The sequence below is a fragment of the Syngnathus leptorhynchus genome, chromosome 9 (genome assembly GCF_054491065.1).
Source record: "Syngnathus leptorhynchus isolate UIUO chromosome 9, UIUO_Slep, whole genome shotgun sequence".
Lineage (NCBI taxonomy): Eukaryota > Metazoa > Chordata > Actinopteri > Syngnathiformes > Syngnathidae > Syngnathus > Syngnathus leptorhynchus.
The window spans coordinates 7,352,684-7,373,227 of record NC_141203.1 but is presented as its reverse complement, the minus strand read 5'-3'; the positions used below and the strand labels follow the sequence as shown (position 1 = coordinate 7,373,227).

The following is a 20,544-nucleotide window of genomic DNA, read 5'->3' as shown; positions in this document are numbered from 1 at the left end:
CATCATCATGGTTTCCATCATGGGGCCAATAATGACTTATATTATTGCATAGACATAATAACATCCAGTAAAAAAAATTCAACAATTTTGTAATTCCCTTTGAGAGTGTGGTTTTAACAAAAGATCATTGCAATATCTCACTGTTATTAAGAGGAAAGACAATTTAGAATTTTGGCATTTAAACCAGCAACGGGCCCCATAAAATTATGTGGCGGGCCGGATCTGGCCCCCGCGCCTTGACTTTGAGACTCTGACGTATCCTATACAAAAGAGGCCCGACAGACAGCAGCGGTCCTTTTCTTCTACAGACCGCATCGTGTTCGTGTCAAAGTAAGTTATTTTGGCCATTTTCGTCGAGTATTTTATTTGACGACTTTATTTAAATTCATCGTGTTCGTTTCATTAATATAGTTCATTTTAATCAGTAATTGACTGTGAATACTAGGTTGGTTCTCGTGTAGCGCAGGTGTGTGTAATCAATTGCCGGCTGTCTCCATTTTGCGTAGCGTCAAAACGCATGCGGTAAGAACAATTTATCATAAGTTAACGACGACCAACACTCGTAATAACTTGGTGAATGTAATAATAAACAACTTTATTAAACGATACGATGAACTATTGTCGTACTAATAGTCGTATTGTAGTAATTATTCTCGTTAGAGCTCAGTTTAGCGGTAATTTAGCATTCGGGGCAACACGATTTTATTCTAAACTCCTTGACAAATATATGGAAATGGTGAGTACTGTTAAAACTTTTTATAGGTTTGCTCCTCAATATGGTAAACTGTAAAGGTAACTGGTGAAAAATCATCGTGTTCGTTTTAATCATTTAGTTCATTTTTATTCCGTAATTAGCCGTGAGTACTAGTTTTTTTTCTTCCTCTCGTGTAGCGCAGGTGCGTGTAATCAAATGCCGGCCGCCTCCATTTTGAGTAGCGTCGGAACGCATGAGGTAAGAACGATGTATTATAAGTTAACTACTACCAACACTCGAAATATTGTGGAGAATGTAATAAACAACTTAATTAAATGATACAAGAATTTATTGTCGCACTATTTGTCGTACTGTAGTAAATTTTCTCGTTCCGCGCAGTTCAGCGCTAATTTAGCATTCGGTGTAACACGAGGTAGCTTTAGCTTGTAGCTTATCTTACCTTACTTCACGATTTATTTCTAAACAGTTTTACAATTGTATGGAGTTGGTGTGTACTGTTAGAACTGTTGATAGACTTGCCCCTAAATATGGAAACAGATATGTTTCGTGAAAAAAGTGTTTATCTCGTCTATTTGAAAATATGATGTGCAATGTTGCTTCGTTTTCAATCGGTGGATATTCATACTGTATTTTGGTGTCTTTGCCCAGAAGTGTTGATAACCAGCTGGAATATTAATATTGCCATATTGTGGCAGAGTTTGAGGGTTTAAGCATTGTAGAGAAGGAATAGTAATCCTAATTTCACATTATCTTCTTGTTGTACCTATTTGCTTGAATGCTACATTTCATGTTTTAATTACAAAATGTACTTTCATAGAATCCTTTTTTATTTAATCCCATCGTGTTCGTTTTATTCATATCGTCATTTTAATCAGTAACAAGCCGTGAGTACTAGTTTTTTTTTTCTCGTGCAGCGCAGGTGTGTGTAATCAAATGCCGGCGGCCTCCATTTTGAGTAACGTCAAAACGCACGAGGTAAGAACGATGTATTATAAATTAACTACTACCAACACTCGTAATATTGTGGTAAATGTAACAATAAACAACTTTATTAAATGATACAATAAACTATCGTCGTACTAGTATTTGTAGTACTGTAGTAAATGTTCTCGTTCCGCGCTAATTTAGCATTCTTGCAACACGAGGTAGCTTTAGCTTGTAGCTTAGCCTACCATACTACATGATTTCTTTCTAAACCGCTTTACAATTGTATGTTTGTTTGTACTGTGAGAATTGTTGATAGACTTGCCCCTAAATATGACAACATTTAAAGATATGTCTTGTGGAAAATGTGTTTATATCGTCCATTTAAAAATATGTGCAATGATGCTTCGTTTTCTATCGGTTGATATTCATGCAGTATTTTGGTGTCTTTGCCCAAAAGTGTTGATAACCAACTGGAATATTAATATATTATTAATAATTAATAATATAATATTATTATTATCTTGCAGTGTTTGAGGGTTTAAGCGTTGTAGAGAAGGAATATTAATCCTAATTTCAAATTATTGTTGTATACTTCAGTTTTAATACTACAGATCATGTATTAATTATAGCTACTCTGATAGATAAGATTCACCAATATAATGGAAAACAGGACAGCGAGCAGGTTATTAATTAATGACATTACTGACTACCTTCCAGTATTCGCAGTATATGACAATAATTTCAAGATTGAAATAGGGGAGTTCAAACAACAAAGAAGAATTAGGACAGAAGACAATTGCTACTCTAAAACATGAATTAATGGAACAGAACTGTGATACAATATATAAAGAAAAATATGTAAACAATGCATACAATAAATTAATAACTATATTCACTTTATTATATAAGCATTGTCCGATCAAGGAATATAACAAAAAAAATATAAATAACTATAGCCTTAAGAAATGCCTGTAAAAAGAAAAATCTACTCAATAGAAACTTCGCAAAACAAAGAACAAAGGCGCTGAAGATTAATATAAAAGATATAAGAATAAATTCACTAATGTTATAAGATTAAGCAAAAATTAATGCTATAAAAATAAATTGGAGGATAATAAAATAACATTAACGAGATATGGACTCTGCTAAACAACATTATCAGAGGAGTTACCGAACAACACAAATTACCTAAATATTTTGTTATAAATGATACTAAAAATTATAATATGGAAGAGGTGGCGAACAGTCTTAATAAGTTCTTTGTAAATGTTGGCCCTAAATAGTTCATTTTGTACATAAAGTATATGTGTAAAGTCTGTTAAGAACTAAAACTCGTCAGTTTTGCAGATGACACCAATATCTATTGTTCAGGTAATATCTAACAAGTGGAATCAGTGTTAAATGAGGAAATGAAAAAAATAAAAATGTTTTGACTGGAACAAATTATCATTAAATGTATACAAGACCAAGTTTATGTTATTTGGCAAAGGCACAGCGAACATAAAGGTATGAATAGAAATAGATGGGACTGAAATTGAAATGGTGCAGAAAAATAAATTTTAGGGTTATAATAGATGACAGTCTGAGTTGGAAGCCACACATCAAACACATACAGTCCAAAATTTCAAGAAGCATTGCAGTCATATACAAAGCAAAAGAATGATTGGATTATCATTCACTTCGAACACTTTATTGTTCATTTGTCTTGCCCTATTTGCATTATTGTGCTGAGGTTTGGGGGAATACTTACAAAACTTCACTACACCCACTTATCATCCTGCAGAAAAGAGTAATAAGGACTATTCATAAAGTCAACTATTTGGAACACACAAATCCACTTTTCATACAATCCAAACTATTGAAATTCAATGACATCGTGTCTTATCAAACAGCAATCATCATGTATAAGACAAAAGCAAAACAACTACCAGAACATATCAAGAACTTATTCAGGAATCGGGTGGGAGGTTATCAGTTAAAGGTGAATCACAACTTAAAAATCTTAAACATAAGAACAACCTAAAAAGGGTTCTGTATAACTTATTTCTTTGTTACAGATTTTGTTTTTCAGTTTGTTGCTTTATAGTCTGTTCGTTTGTTATATGGACTTGAATATGGCACTTAAGTCTTATTTTTATTTTTAATCTTTCTATGTTTTAAATGTGTTAAAAATAAAGACATCATTCATTCAATTATGGATATACACTTTCATAAAATCCTTTTTTGTACTTTTACTTTTTACTAATGATAACAAATCTAGATCAATGTCGAAGTCGTTATGACTCCAATATAACACCAATATTTGAACTCAAACTTTGCAGTAACACTTGTCGGCAGAAAATATAACAATACTCACGGGCATATATTATGTATACGAAAAACTGATTGAAGCTTCGTGGCTCAACTCTTTGTATTATACTGAAGCATGAAATCATGATGTACAAACTGTTTATCTGTAACTCTTCACATTCTTTTTAATTATGCTATTACTGTAGGTTTTTTATGAAGTAAAAAATAAACCAATTTCCTTTTTTTATTTTTGTTTTAGGGGGCTGCGCGAATTGCATTTGCCTTCATTTCAATGGTGTACTGTAGGTCCCATGTGTGTTCATTTGGAGTTCCGAAAATCATAATCAGCCATTATGATCAGAATACTTGAGGAGAACAGCAAACAAGTAAGTCATTATCACTCATGTACAGAGGTCATATTTTCTGACAAGTATTTAAGCATCTTTCAAGTTACATTTACACACACACACACACACACACACACACACACACACACACACACACACACACACACACACACACACACACACACACACACACACACACACACACACACACACAGAGATAATTTATACAGCTTGCTGGACATATCATTTAGGCATATATATATATATATATATAAAGAGTTCAACAGTTGTTGTTTTAGTTAATGTTTGAATATGGAGACTGATTGTGATATTTTGAGGTTGTTGCTCAACGCATTCCAAATCTGTGGTCCACGGCACACCACACTCATACTGGTTCTCATTAATTTGCATTTCTTACCTACACTGAGGTTTTTGTCTATTGTGGGTGTGTTGGGGAACAAAGATGGGAATGAGCTATTTTAATCTGTAATTTGAGTCTGAGATTACCTGATATTTCACGCAAGCGTTGTGATTGTAGTTAAAATCATGAAGTCAAAGGATACAATAACTGGCAAACAGGTGACAGGTGGGTGAGTTAGGTTTAGTCCAGGAGATGGTGCAAATGACCTTTTTCTGTAATATTTCCAGTTTCTTTATGGCTGGGATAGGTGTTGCACCAAATAATATAATAGTTAAGGTGTTGTTCAAATAAAGTTTAATATAAAGTGAGAAGGGATGAGCATGGCAGCAGGTACCGCATCTTGAAGAAAAAAACAACATATTTTGACAGTTTGTGCTAGGTAGTCGATGTGACTTTTGAAATTTAAACAGTCATCTATGTGGACCCCAAGGAATTTGGTAGAGTGAACCCTTTTAATCTCTTCACATTTGTTTTTATATTAATGATAGGATTTTCCATTTTTAATAGTTTTTTTGTTAGTGGAATGGCATATAACTGGTTTTCCCAATCGTGAAAAAAAGTTTATTTACTTTAAGCCAAGAGTTCGCATACTGTAATTCCTTGTTGAGAAGGTTATGAAGTTCATAAATATTATTGTACGATATAAACAGGTTTGTATCATTTGCAAAAAATATTTTATGGAGAGTTTTAGAGGAATAAACCAAGTTGGTTATATAGATGAAGAGCAACTGGCCAAGAATAGAGCCTTGTGGGACCCCACACTTGATGCATTTCTGTGTTATTAATGCCTTACGTATTGTTATCTGTAAGTAAGATACCTTTTGAACCAGTTAAGAGCTAAGCCACGGATCCCATAATGCTTCAATTTATCTATAAGTATGTTCCGATCAATGGTGTCAAAGGCCTTTGATAGGTCCAAAAATACACCTATACCATAGTCCCCTTGTTCTAAGGTATCGTTAACTTTTTCAAATAGATCCAGGATAGCCATACAGGTAGTGGGTTTCTTCCTGAAACCGTATTGGGATGATGTTAACATGTTTAGTTTGTTGAGGTAATTGATTAATCTGCTGTAGACTATTCTTTCTAATATTTTGGAGAGGGTGGGTAGTATCGCTATGGGCCAGCAATTGGTCTTATCATTTTTGTCACCAGATTTGTATGTAGGGATGAATTTTGCAATTTTTGTCCTTTTGGGAAAAATGCCTGTGAGTAGGGAGAAGTTGAGACAGTGCGCAAGTGGGTCAGCGATTACATTTGCTATAGATTTTAAAATTCTGCTCTTGATCCTTTACTCACCAGCTAGGTTGCAAGTCTTCATGGACTTTATGATGTTGAGAATTTCATATTTGTTTGTTGGTTTCAGGAAGAAAGAAGTTGGGTAATTACCTGTCATGTAATTTTGATACGAAGCTCCTTGTAGTTGGCTGATCTTACTTGATAAATTCTGACCTATAGATATAAAATAGTCATTGAATTCATTAGCGAGGTCATTGTTGCTGTTAGTAAAGGATTCGGGGAGCCGAGTTTGTTTATGGCGTCTGTTCAGGACATTGTTTAATATGTGCCAAGATTTTTTTCGAGTCATCTTGCAGGAGTTTGCTATAATAGTTGGCTTTACTTATCCTGAATAAATGTGTAAGTTTATTTTTATTTTCAATTGTTGTCTGTCCTAAATATCTTTTGTATAGTTTATTTTTGTGCTTAATGGTATTAGAAAGCTCTTGGGTTACCCAGGGTTTAGTTTCCCTTTTGCTGCATCTGACAGTCTTGACGGGGATGGTTTTTAATATTGCAACACTGATTGCCAGGACCAGACTGTCATGTACCGTGTTTGGATCGTTCCACAGTTGAACATTGCCCCAGTCTTTACCTGGAGGTCAAGTGTAATTGCTGTAGTATACTCTCGTTTATGACTCTAGTTTGCGCTATATGTTGTAGTGTAGGACACTTGAGTGTAAGATTCAAAAACATTACTATAGGGAGATATCAGAGAAGAGCACACCAAAGTCAAGTTTGTTCTATTGAATATTTGTGAAGATGTTGTCAATGATAGTTCTGGAGGAGTGGGTAACTCATGTGGGTACTGTAATGGTAGGGGAAAAAGGCTGATGAAAGATGAGTATTGTCATTTTTTGCTGTCATCTCTGGAGATATCGATATTGTAATCTCCGAGAAGGAGATCCGAAAACTACAACAGCCATTGAAAATGATGTCAGCCATTATGATCCGAAAACTTGAGGAGAACAGCAAACAAGTAAGTCATTATCATTGTTTTTCAAAGGTCACACTTTACAACAAGTATTTTAGTATCTCCCAGATGTTTTAGTTTTGTCTGAGCTTAATGCCAACATACAATCCTAAAAAACCTAGATCAATGATGCAGTCGTTCTTCCTCCAATATTTGAACACAAACTTTGCAGCAACACTTGTAGGCAGAAAAATATAGCAATACTAATGGGCATGGTATATAATGTGCCCTAAAACCTGATTAAAGCTTAGTGGCTCAACCCTGCCCCCCTGGCTGCCCGCCTGGCTGCCCGCCTGGCTGCCCGCCTGGCTGCCCGCCTGGCTGCCCGCCTGGCTGCCCGCCTGGCTGCCCGCATCAAATTTCGCTTGCCCGCCCTGGATGCGCCTGCCCTCCTGCCTGCCTTGGATGCGCCTGCCCTCCTGCCTGCCTTGGATGCGCCTGCCCTCCTGCCTGCCTTGGATGCGCCTGCCCTCCTGCCTGCCTTGGATGCGCCTGCCCTCCTGCCTGCCTTGGATGCGCCTATGTGCCTTCCTTCCTGCCTTGGATGCGCCTATGTGCCTGCCTGCCTGCCTTGGATGCGCCGATGTGCCTGCCTTGGATGCGCCGATGTGCCTGCCTGGCTCGGATGCGTTTGCCTTTCTGCCTGCCTGGCTCGGATATGTTTGCCTGCCTGACTGCCTCTGATGCGCCTGCCTGCCTCTGATGCGCCTGCCTGCCTCTGATGCGTCTGCCTGCCTGACTGCCTCTGATGCGCCTGCCTGCCTGACTGCCTCTGATGCGCCTGCCTGCCTGACTGCCTCTGATGCGCCTTTCTGCCTGACTGCCTTGGCAGCCTGACTGCCTGACTGCCTCGGATGTGCCTGCCTGACTGCCTCGGCTGCCTGACTGCCTCGGATGTGCCTGCCTGTCCGATTGCCTGATTGCCTGACTGCCTGCCTGACTGCCTGCGTTGGATGCGCCTGGACAATGCCAGGACTTCCTCGGATGCGCCCTGACAAAGCCAAGACTGCCTCGGATGTCTGGACCAAGCCAGGACTGCCTTGGAATTGCCTGGTCAAAGTCAATACTTCCATGGATGCGCCTACCTAAAACCAGGACTGCTTCTGATGCACCTGGACGAAGCCAGGAGTGCCTCGGATGGTCTGGACGAAGCCAGTACTGCCTCGGATGTGCCTGAAAACGTCAAAACTGTCACGGATGTACCTGGATTGAGCCAGGACTGCAACGAAAGCATCTGGAACAACCCATGACTGCCTTGGATGCATGTGCCTGGACGAAGCCAGGACTGTCTCAGATGCGCCTGGACAATCCCAAGATTGCCTCCGATGTGCTTGGACGAGATCCAAAAATTATAACAGCCGTTATGATTTGAACACTCGAGGAGACCAGCAAACAAGTAAGTCATTATCACTCATTTTCAATAGTGTACTTTAAGTTCCATGTGTGTTCATATGGCGTTCTGAAAATGATGTCAGCCATTATGATTCGAAAACTTGAACAGCAAACAAGTAAGTCATTATCACTGTTTTTCAAAGGTCACACTTTACAACAAGTATTTAAGTATCTCCCAGATGTTTTAGTTTTGTCTGAGCTTAAGGCTAACATACAATCCTAACAAACCTAGATTAATGTTGCAGTCGTTTTAGCTCGAATATTTGAACACAAACTTTGCAGCAACACTTGTAGGCATAAAATATAGCAATACTTATGGGCATGGTATATAATGTGCCCTAAAACCTGATTGAAGCTTAGTTGCTCAACCCTGCCCCCCTGGCTGCCCCCCTGGCTGCCCCTCTGGCTGCCCGCCTGGCTGCCCGCATCAAATTTCGCTTGCCTGCCCTGGATGCGCCTGCCCTCCTGCCTGCCTTGGATGCGCCTATGTGCCTTCCTTCCTGCCTTGGATGTGCCTATGTGCCTGCCTGCCTGCCTGGCTCGGATGCGTTTGCCTTTCTGCCTGCCTGGCTCGGATATGTTTGCCTGCCTGACTGCCTCGAATGCGCCTGACTGCCTCGAATGCGCCTGACTGCCTCTAATGCGCCTGCCTGACTGCCTCGGATGCGCCTTCCTGCCTGACTGCCTTGGCAGCCTGACTGCCTGACTGCCTCGGATGTGCCTGCCTGACTGCCTCGGCTGCCTGACTGCCTGACTGCCTCGGATGTGCCTACCTGACGCCTGCCTGATTGCCTGACTGACTGCCTGACTGCCTGCGTTTGATGCGCCTGGACAATGCCAGAACTTCCTCGGATGCGCCCTGACAAAGCCAAAACTGCCTCGGATGTCTGGACCAAGCCAGGACTGCCTTGGAATTGCCTGGTCAAAGTCAATACTTCCATGGATCCGCCTACCTAAAACCAGGACTGCTTCTGATGCACCTGGACGAAGCCAGGAGTGCCTCGGATGGTCTGGACGAAGCCAGTACTGCCTCGGATGTGCCTGAAAACGTCAAAACTGTCACGGATGTACCTGGATTGAGCCAGGACTGCAACAAAAGCATCTGGAACAACCCATGACTGCCTTGGATGCATGTGCCTGGACGAAGCCAGGACTGTCTCAGATGCGCCTGGACAATCCCAAGATTGCCTCCGATGTGCTTGGACGAGATCCAAAAATTATAACAGCCGTTATGATTTGAACACTCGAGGAGACCAGCAAACAAGTAAGTCATTATCACTCATTTTCAATAGTGTACTTTAAGTTCCATGTGTGTTCATATGGCGTTCTGAAAATGATGTCAGCCATTATGATTCGAAAACTTGAACAGCAAACAAGTAAGTCATTATCACTGTTTTTCAAAGGTCACACTTTACAACAAGTATTTTAGTATCTCCCAGATGTTTTAGTTTTGTCTGAGCTTAATGCTAACATCCTAACAAACCTAGATCAATGTTGCAGTCAATCTAGCTCCAATATTTGAACACAAACTTTGCAGAAACACTTGTAGGCAGAAAATATAGCAATACTAATGGGCATGGTATGTAATGTACCCTAAAACCTGATGGAAGCTTAGTAGCTCAACCCTGCCTGGCCCCCCCGTCTGGCCCCCCCGTCTGGCCCCCCCGTCTGGACCCCCCGTCTGGACCCCCCGCCTGGCCCCCCGCCTGGCCCCCCGCATCAAATTTCGCTTGCCCGCCCTGGATGTGCCTGCCTTCCTACCTGCCTTGGATGCGCCTATGTGCCTTCCTTCCTGCCTTGGATGCGCCTATGTGCCTTCCTTCCTGCCTTGGATGTGCCTATGTGCCTGCCTGGCTCGGATGCGTTTGCCTTTCTGCCTGCCTGGCTCGGAAATGTTTGCCTGCCTGACTGCCTCGAATGTGCCTGACTGCCTCTAATGCGCCTGCCTGACTGCCTCGGATGCGCCTTCCTGCCTGACTGCCTTGGCAGCCTGACTGCCTGACTGCCTCGGATGTGCCTGCCTGACTGCCTCGGCTGCCTGACTGCCTGACTGCCTCGGATGAGCCTGCCTGACGCCTGCCTGATTGCCTGACTGCCTGCCTGACTGCCTGCGTTGGATGCGCCTGGACAATGCCAGGACTTCCTCGGATGCGCCCTGACAAAGCCAAGACTGCCTCGGATGTCTGGACCAAGCCAGGACTGCCTTGGAATTGCCTGGTCAAAGTCAATACTTCCATGGATGCGCCTACCTAAAACCAGGACTGCTTCTGATGCACCTGGACGAACCCAGGAGTGCCTCGGATGGTCTGGACGAAGCCAGTACTGCCTCGGATGTGCCTGAAAACGTCAAAACTGTCACGGATGTACCTGGATTGAGCCAGGACTGCAACAAAAGCATCTGGAACAACCCATGACTGCCTTGAATGCATGTGCCTGGACGAAGCCAGGACTGTCTCAGATGCGCCTGGACAATCCCAAGATTGCCTCCGATGTGCTTGGACGAGATCCAAAAATTATAACAGCCGTTATGATTTGAACACTCGAGGAGACCAGCAAACAAGTAAGTCATTATCACTCATTTTCAATAGTGTACTTTAAGTTCCATGTGTGTTTATATGGCGTTCTGAAAATGATGTCAGCCATTATGATTCGAAAACTTGAACAGCAAACAAGTAAGTCATTATCACTGTTTTTCAAAGGTCACACTTTACAACAAGTATTTTAGTATCTCCCAGATGTTTTAGTTTTGTCTGAGCTTAATGCTAACATCCTAACAAACCTAGATCAATGTTGCAGTCAATCTAGCTCCAATATTTGAACACAAACTTTGCAGAAACACTTGTAGGCAGAAAATATAGCAATACTAATGGGCATGGTATGTAATGTACTCTAAAACCTGATGGAAGCTCAACCCTGCCTGGCCCCCCCGTCTGGCCCTCCCGTCTGGCCCCCCCGCCTGGCCCCCCGCCTGGCCCCCCGCCTGGCTGACCGCATCAAATTTCGCTTGCCCGCCCTGGATGTGCCTGCCTTCCTACCTGCCTTGGATGCGCCTATGTGCCTTCCTTCCTGCCTTGGATGCGCCTATGTGCCTTCCTTCCTGCCTTGGATGTGCGTATGTGCCTGCCTGGCTCGGATGCGTTTGCCTTTCTGCCTGCCTGGCTCGGATATGTTTGCCTGCCTGACTGCCTCTAATGCGCCTGCCTGCCTGACTGCCTCGGATGCGCCTTCCTGCCTGACTGCCTTGGCAGCCTGACTGCCTGACTGCCTCGGATGTGCCTGCCTGACTGCCTCGGCTGCCTGACTGCCTCGGATGTGCCTGCCTGATTGCCTGACTGCCTGCCTGACTGCCTGCGTTGGATGCGCCTGGACAATGCCAGGACTTCCTCGGATGCGCCCTGACAAAGCCAAGACTGCCTCGGATGTCTGGACCAAGCCAGGACTGCCTTGGAATTGCCTGGTCAAAGTCAATACTTCCATGGATGCGCCTACCTAAAACCAGGACTGCTTCTGATGCACCTGGACGAAGCCAGGAGTGCCTCGGATGGTCTGGACGAAGCCAGTACTGCCTCGGATGTGCCTGAAAACGTCAAAACTGTCACGGATGTAGCTGGATTGAGCCAGGACTGCAACAAAAGCATCTGGAACAACCCATGACTGCCTTGGATGCATGTGCCTGGACGAAGCCAGGACTGTCTCAGATGCGCCTGGACAATCCCAAGATTGCCTCCGATGTGCTTGGACGAGATCCAAAAATTATAACAGCCGTTATGATTTGAACACTCGAGGAGACCAGCAAACAAGTAAGTCATTATCACTCATTTTCAATAGTGTACTTTAAGTTCCATGTGTGTTCATATGGCGTTCTGAAAATGATGTCAGCCATTATGATTCGAAAACTTGAACAGCAAACAAGTAAGTCATTATCACTGTTTTTCAAAGGTCACACTTTACAACAAGTATTTTAGTATCTCCCAGATGTTTTAGTTTTGTCTGAGCTTAATGCTAACATCCTAACAAACCTAGATCAATGTTGCAGTCAATCTAGCTCCAATATTTGAACACAAACTTTGCAGAAACACTTGTAGGCAGAAAATATAGCAATACTAATGGGCATGGTATGTAATGTACCCTAAAACCTGATGGAAGCTTAGTAGCTCAACCCTGTCTGGCCCCCCCGTCTAGCCCCCCCGTCTGGCCCCCCTGTCTGGCCCCCCCGTCTGGCCCCCCCGTCTGGCCCCCCGCCTGGCCCCCCGCATCAAATTTCGCTTGCCCGCCCTGGATGTGCCTGCCTTCCTGCCTGCCTTGGATGCGCCTATGTGCCTTCCTTCCTGCCTTGGATGCGCCTATGTGCCTGCCTGGCTTGGATGCGTTTGCCTTTCTGCCTGCCTGGCTCGGATATGTTTGCCTGCCTGCCTGCCTGCCTGCCTGCCTGCCTGCCTGCCTGCCTGCCTACCTGCCTGCCTGCCTCGAATGCGCCTGCCTGCCTCGAATGAGCCTGACTGTCTCTGATGCGCCTGCCTGCCTGACTGCCTCGGATGTGCCTGCCTGACGCCTGCCTGGCTGCCTGCCTGCCTGCCTGACTGCCGGCCTTGGATGTGCCTGGATAAAGCCAGGACTCTCTCGACAGAACATGGACCATGCCAGAAGTGCCTCGGATATGCTTTGAAGATCCCAAGACTGCCTCAGATGCCCCTGGACGATCACAGGACCGCTTCGAATGTGCCCGGACAATCCCAGGACTTCCTCTGAGTGTGCCTGGATGAACTCAGGACTACCTTTGAGTGCGCCTGGACGTCACCAAGATTGCCTCGGATGCTCCTGGACGACGCCAGGACTGCATTGGATGCGCAAGGATGACGCCAGGAATGCATCTATTGTGCCAGAATAACGCCAAGACTGCCTCAGATGTGCCTGGACAAAACCAACACTGCCTCGGATGTGCCTGGATGATGCCAGAACTGCTTCGGCAGGCGCCTGGAAGAAGAGAGGACTGTTTCGAAAGGCGCCTGGAAGAAAAGAGGATTGCTTTGAAAGATGCCTGGAAGAAGAGAGGACTGCTTCGAAAGGTGCCTGGAAGAAGAGAGGACTGCTTCGAAAGGTGCCTGGAAGAAGAGAGTACTGCTTTGAAAGGTGCCTGGAAGAAGAGAGGACTGCCTAGGACGGCGCCCGGAAGAAGAGAGGACTGCCTAGGACGGCGCCCGGAAGAAGAGAGGACTGCCTAGGACGGCGCCCGGACGAAGAGAGGACTGCCTAGGGCGGCGCCCGGACGAAGAGAGGACTGCCTAGGGCGGCGCCCGGACGAAGAGAGGACTGCCTAGGACGGCGCCCGGACGACGCCAGGACGACGCCAGGACTGCCTAGGACGGCGCCCGGACGACGCCAGGACGACGCCAGGACTGCCTAGGACGGCGCCCGGACGACGCCAGGAATAACTAGGACGGCGCCCGGACGACGCCAGGAATAACTAGGACGGCGCCCGGACGACGCCAGGAATAACTAGGACGGCGCCTGGACGATGCCAGGAATGCCTAGGACGGCGCCCGGACGACGCCAGGGCTGCCCAGGACGGCGCCCGGACGACGCCAGGACTGCCTAGGACGGCGCCCGGACGACGCCAGGAATAACTAGGACGGAGCCCGGACGACGCCAGGAATGCCTAGGACGGCGCCCGGACGAAGAGAGGACTGCCTAGGACGGCGCCCGGACGAAGAGAGGACTGCGCCCGGATGACGCCAGGACTGCCTAGGACGGCGCCCGGACGACGCCAGGGCTGCCCAGGACGGCGCCCGGACGACGCCAGGACTGCCTAGGACGGCGCCCGGACGACGCCAGGACTGCCTAGGACGGCGCCCGGACGACGCCAGGACTGCCTAGGACGGCGCCCGGACGACGCCAGGACTGCCTAGGATGGCGCCCGGACGACGCCAGGACTGCCTAGGATGGCGCCTGGACGACGCCAGGACTGCCCAGGACGGCGCCCGGACGACGCCAGGAATGCCCAGGACGGCGCCCGGACGACGCCAGGAATGCCCAGGACGGCGCCCGGACGACGCCAGGACTGCCTAGGACGGCGCCCGGACGATGCCAGGACTGCCTAGGACGGCGCCCGGACGACGCCAGGACTGCCTAGGACGGCGCCCGGACGAAGAGAGGACTGCCTAGGACGGCGCCCGGACGAAGAGAGGACTGCCTAGGACGGCGCCCGGACGAAGAGAGGACTGCCTAGGACGGCGCCCGGACGAAGAGAGGACTGCCTAGGACGACGCCCGGACGACGCCAGGACTTCCTAGGACGGCGCCCGGACGACGCCAGGACTGCCTAGGACGGCGCCCGGACGACGCCAGGACTGCCTAGGACGGCGCCCGGACGACGCCAGGACTGCCTCAATTGCGCCCGGGCGAGTTCAGAACCGCTCTGGATCCGCCAGGAAAACAACAATGCCTCGGATGCTCCTGGACGACGCTAGGACTGCCTCAATTGCGCCCGGGCGAATTCAGGACTGCCCTGAATGCTCCTGGAAGATCTCAGGACTGCCTCTGACACGCCTGGACAAACCCAGGAATGCCTTAGATGCGCCTGGACGATGCCAGGACTGGCGCTGATGCGCCTGGACCAAGCCAGGGCTGCCTCGGAAGCCTTCGGGCGAAGCCAGGACTGCCTTGGATGCGCCTGGACCAAGCCAGGACTGCCTCGGATGCGTCTGGACCAACCCAGGACTGCCTCGGATGCGTCTGGACGGAGCCAGGACTGCCTCGGATGCGTCTGGACAAAGCCAGGACTGCCTAGGATGCGTCTGGACGAAGCCAGGTCAATCTCGGATGCGCCTGGACAAAGCCTAAACGAGAGGGTAGCCTTCCTCCACCTTTCGGGTAGAGGGACGAGTCCTGACTGTGGTTTGTGTCCAAGCACCAAACGGTAGGTCAACATCCTCACCTTTTTGGAGTCTTTCGAAGAACTGCTGGAGAGCACTCCTTCTGGGGACTCCATCGTTCTAGAGTGTGACGTCAATGCTCACGTGGGCAGTGACAGTGAGACCTGGAAGGGTGTGATTGGAAGGACCTGCCCCTCCGATCTGAACCCGAGCGGTGTTCTATTATTGGACTTCTGTGCTCGACACGGATTGTCAATAATGAACACCATGTTCAAGCATAAGGGTGTCTATGTGTGCACTTGGCTCCAGGACACCCTAGGCTGCAGTTTGATGATCGACTTTGTAGTCGTGTCATCGGATTTGCAGCCGCATGTTTTGGACATCCAGGTGAAGAGAGTGGCGAAGCTGTCAACTGATCACCTCCTGGTGGTTGGTTGGCTCCGATGGTGGGGGAAGATGCCGGTCCGACCTGGCAGGCCCAAACGTACTGTGAGGGTCTGCTGGGAACGTCTGGCAGAATCCCCTGTCAGGAAGAGCTTATATTCCCACCTCCGGCAGTGCTTTTCCCACGTCTCAGAGGAAGCGGGGAACTTTGAGTCTGAGTGGACCATGTTCCGTGCCTCCATTGTTGACGTAGCCCACCGGCGCTGTGGCCGTAAGGTGGTTGGTACCTGTCGTGGCGGCAATCCCCGAACCTGCTGTGGATTTTGACACCGGCGGTACGGGATGCCGTCAAGCTGAAGAAGGAGTCCTATCGGGCTGTTTTGGCCTGCGGGACTTCAGATGAAGCCGACAGGTTTGGGATGGCCAAGCGGTGGAAATTCTGCTTTTCCATCTGGCATCTCAGGAAGGAAAGCAGTGCGCCGTCAACACTGTATACAGTGGAGAGGGCGTGCTGCTGACCTCAACTCGGGACGTCGCGAGTCGGTGGGGAGAATACTTTGTAGACCTCCTCAATTCCGACACGCCTTCCATTGTGGAAGCAGGGCCTGGAGATTCTGAGGCGGACTCTCTAAGTTCTGGGTTGAAGTCACTGAGTTAGTTAAAAAACTTCTCAGGGACAAGGCCCCAGGGTGGAGGAGATCCGCCCGGAGTTTTTAAAGGCTCTGGATGTTGTGGCGCTGTCATGAACCTCAGATTCAGGAGAAGCAGTGTGGCTTTTATCCTGGCCGTGTATAAGTGGACCAGCTGTACACCCTCGGCGGGATCCTCGAGGGGGCATGGGAGTTCGCTCAACCAGTCCACACGTGTTTTGTGGACTTGGAGAAGGCAATCGACCGAGTCCCTCGAGAAGTTCTGTGGAGGGTGCTTCGGAAGTACGGGGTGCCGAAGAGCGGTTCGGTCCCTGTATCACCGATGCCACAGTTTGGTCCGCATTTCCGGCAGTAAGTCGGATTTGTTCCCAGTGAGGGTTGGATTCCGCCAAGGCTGCCCAGTTATTCTGTTTATAACTTTTATGGACAGAATTTCTAGGCACAGCCAAGGCGGTGAAGGTGTCTGTTTTGGGGACCTCAGCATTGCGTCCCTGCTTTTTGCAAGCCTTGACCTCCAGCCCTCACTGGAGCGGTTCGCTGCCGAGTGTGAAGCGGTCAGGATGTGGGTCAGCACCTCAAAAACCGAGTCCATGGTCCTCGGTCGGAAAAGGGTGGAATGCCCTCTTCGGATCGGGGATGAGATCCTGCCCCAAGTGGAGGAGAGCGAGATCGACAGGCGGATCGGTGCAGTGTCAGCAGTAATGCAGACTCTGTACCGGTCCATCGTGGTGAAGAGAGAGCTGAGCCAAAAGGCAAAGCTCTCAATTTACCGGTCGATGTACGTTTCTATCCTCACCTATGGTCACGAGCCGTGGCTTGTGACCGTAAAAACGAGATCTCTGATACAAATGACAGAAATGAGTTCCCTCCGCAGGGTGTTTGGACTCTCCCCTTAGTGACCAGGTGAGAAGCTCGATCATCCGGGAGAGACTTTGAGTAGAGCCGCTGCTCCTCCACGTTGAGAGGAGCTAGATGAGCTGGCTCAAGCATCTCATCAAGATGCCTCCTGGACGAAGTGGCTGGGAAGAGGGAAGTCAAGGAGTCCCTCGCTTGGTCGAACCCAGGACTGCCTTGGATGCACCTGGACCAGGCCAGGGCTGCCTCGGATGCTAGACGAAATCTGGACTGCCTCGGATGCTCCTGGACGAAGCCAGGATTGCCTCGGATGCGCCCCGACTACGCCAGGACTGCCTTGGATGCGCATGGACGATGTCAGGACTGCTTCGGATCAGCCAGGACTGCCTCAAATGTACCTGGACGACACCAAAATAGCCTCTGATACGCCTGGGCGACCCCAGGATTGCCTCGGAGGCGCCTGGACGACGCCAGGACTGCCTCTGATATGCCTGGACGAAGCCAGGACTGCCTCGGATGTGCCTGGACGACGCCAGGACTGCCTCAGATGTGCCTGGACGACGCCGGGACTGCCTTGGATGTGCCTGGACCACGCCGGTACTGCTTCGGATGCACCTGGATCACGCCAGGACTGCCTAGGATGGGCCGGCAAAGATTCAGGACTGCCTCTAATGCGCCTGGTCAAAGCCAGGACTGCCCCAGATGCACCTGGATGAAGCCAGGACTGCCTCGGATGCGCCTGGGCGATCCCAAGACTGCCCAACATGCGCCTGGACGGTCCCAGGACTACCAGTAGCGTCTGGACGAACCCAGGACTTCCTCTGAGTGCGCCCGGACGAACCCAGTACTGCCTCAGATGTGCCTGAACAAAGTCAGGACTGCCTCGGATGCGCTAGGGCGATCCCAAGACCGCCTAACATGCGCCAGGACAAACCCAAGACTACTAGTAGCGCCTGTACGAACCCAAGACTTCCTCTGAATGCGCCTGGACGAACCCAGTACTGCCTCGGATGCTCCTCAACGACGCTAGGATTGCCTTGGATGCGCTAAGACCACGTCAGGACTTCCTCGATTGCGCCAGGAAAATGCCGAGACTGCCTCTGATGAGCCTGGAGAAAGCCAGGACTGCCACTGATGCACCTGGACGAAACTAGGATTACCACAGATGTGCCTGGTCAAAGCCAGAACTGCCTTGGATCCGCCAGGACGACGCCAGTAATGCTTCAGATTTGCCTGGTCAAAGCCAGGATTATCTCGGCTGCACTTGGACCTTGCCAGGACTGCCTCGAATACGCCTGGACCAAGCCAGGGCTGCCTCGGACGTGCCTAAGACGCCAGGGCTGGCTGCGATGCGCTAGGACGACGCCGGGACTGCCTCGATTGCGCCAGGACAAAGCCAGGACTGCCTCGGATGCGCCTGCCTGCCTGCCTGACTGCCTCTGATGCGCCTTCCTGCCTGCCTGACTGCCTCGGATGCCTGACTGCCTCGGATGTGCCTGCCTGACTGCCTCGGCTGCCTGACTGCCTCGGATGTGCCTGCCTGACTGCCTGACTGCCTGCCTGACTGCCTGCGTTGGATGCGCCTGGACAATGCCAGGACTTCTTCGGATGCGCCCTGACAAAGACAAGACTGCCTCGGATGTCTGGACCAAGCCAGGACTGCCTTGGATGTGCCTGGTCAAAGTCAATACTTCCATGGATGAGCCTACCTAAAACCAGGACTGCTTCTGATGCACCTAGACGAAGCCAGGAGTTCCTCGGATGGCCTGGACGAAGCCAGTACTGCCTCGGATGCGCCTGTAAAACGCCAAGACTGTCACGGATGTGCCTGGATTGAGCCAGGACTGCAACAGACATCTGGAACAAGCCATGACTGCCTTGGATGCATGTGCCTGTCTCAGATGCGCCTGGACGATCCCAAGACTGCCTCCGATGCCCCTGGACGAGATCCTAAAATTATAACAGCCATTATGATTTTAACACTCGAGCAGACCAGCAAACAAGTAAGTCATTATCACTCATTTTCAATAGTGTACTTTAAGTTCCATTTGTGTTCATTTGGCGTTCTGAAAATGTCAGCCATTATGATCCGAAAACTTCAACAGGAAACAAGTAAGTCATTATCACTGTTTTTCAAAGGTCACACTTTACAACAAGTATTTAAGTATCTCCCAGATGTTTTAGTTTTGTCTGAGCTTAAGGCTAACATACAATCCTAACAAACCTAGATTAATGTTGCAGTCGTTTTAGCTCGAATATTTGAACACAAACTTTGCAGCAACACTTGTAGGCATAAAATATAGCAATACTTATGGGCATGGTATGTAATGTGCCCTAAAACCTGATTGAAGCTTAGTTGCTCAACGCTGCCCCCCTGGCTGCCCCTCTGGCTGCCCGCCTGGCTGCCCGCATCAAATTTCGCTTGCCTGCCCTGGATGCGCCTGCCCTCCTGCCTGCCTTGGATGCGCCTATGTGCCTTCCTTCCTGCCTTGGATGTGCCTATGTGCCTGCCTGCCTGCCTGGCTCGGATGCGTTTGCCTTTCTGCCTGCCTGGCTCGGATATGTTTGCCTGCCTGACTGCCTCGAATGCGCCTGACTGCCTCGAATGCGCCTGACTGCCTCTAATGCGCCTGCCTGACTGCCTCGGATGCGCCTTCCTGCCTGACTGCCTTGGCAGCCTGACTGCCTGACTGCCTCGGATGTGCCTGCCTGACTGCCTGACTGCCTCGGATGTGCCTACCTGACGCCTGCCTGATTGCCTGACTGCCTGCGTTTGATGCGCCTGGACAATGCCAGAACTTCCTCGGATGCGCCCTGACAAAGCCAAAACTGCCTCGGATGTCTGGACCAAGCCAGGACTGCCTTGGAATTGCCTGGTCAAAGTCAATACTTCCATGGATCCGCCTACCTAAAACCAGGACTGCTTCTGATGCACCTGGACGAAGCCAGGAGTGCCTCGGATGGTCTGGACGAAGCCAGTACTGCCTCGGATGTGCCTGAAAACGTCAAAACTGTCACGGATGTACCTGGATTGAGCCAGGACTGCAACAAAAGCATCTGGAACAACCCATGACTGCCTTGGATGCATGTGCCTGGACGAAGCCAGGACTGTCTCAGATGCGCCTGGACAATCCCAAGATTGCCTCCGATGTGCTTGGACGAGATCCAAAAATTATAACAGCCGTTATGATTTGAACACTCGAGGAGACCAGCAAACAAGTAAGTCATTATCACTCATTTTCAATAGTGTACTTTAAGTTCCATGTGTGTTCATATGGCGTTCTGAAAATGATGTCAGCCATTATGATTCGAAAACTTGAACAGCAAACAAGTAAGTCATTATCACTGTTTTTCAAAGGTCACACTTTACAACAAGTATTTTAGTATCTCCCAGATGTTTTAGTTTTGTCTGAGCTTAATGCTAACATCCTAACAAACCTAG

At 48.5% G+C, this 20,544-nt stretch overlaps 1 long non-coding RNA gene across 1 annotated transcript; it reads left to right on the top strand.

Moving 5' to 3' along the window:
• Positions 1–304: 304 nt before the first annotated feature.
• On the top strand, positions 305–4,499 carry LOC147050922 (uncharacterized). Its single transcript, XR_015067326.1, has 4 exons — positions 305–330; positions 892–952; positions 1,630–1,690; positions 4,191–4,499. It is a non-coding gene; the product is annotated as an uncharacterized LOC147050922 (long non-coding RNA).
• The last annotated feature ends 16,045 nt before the right edge of the window (positions 4,500–20,544 follow it).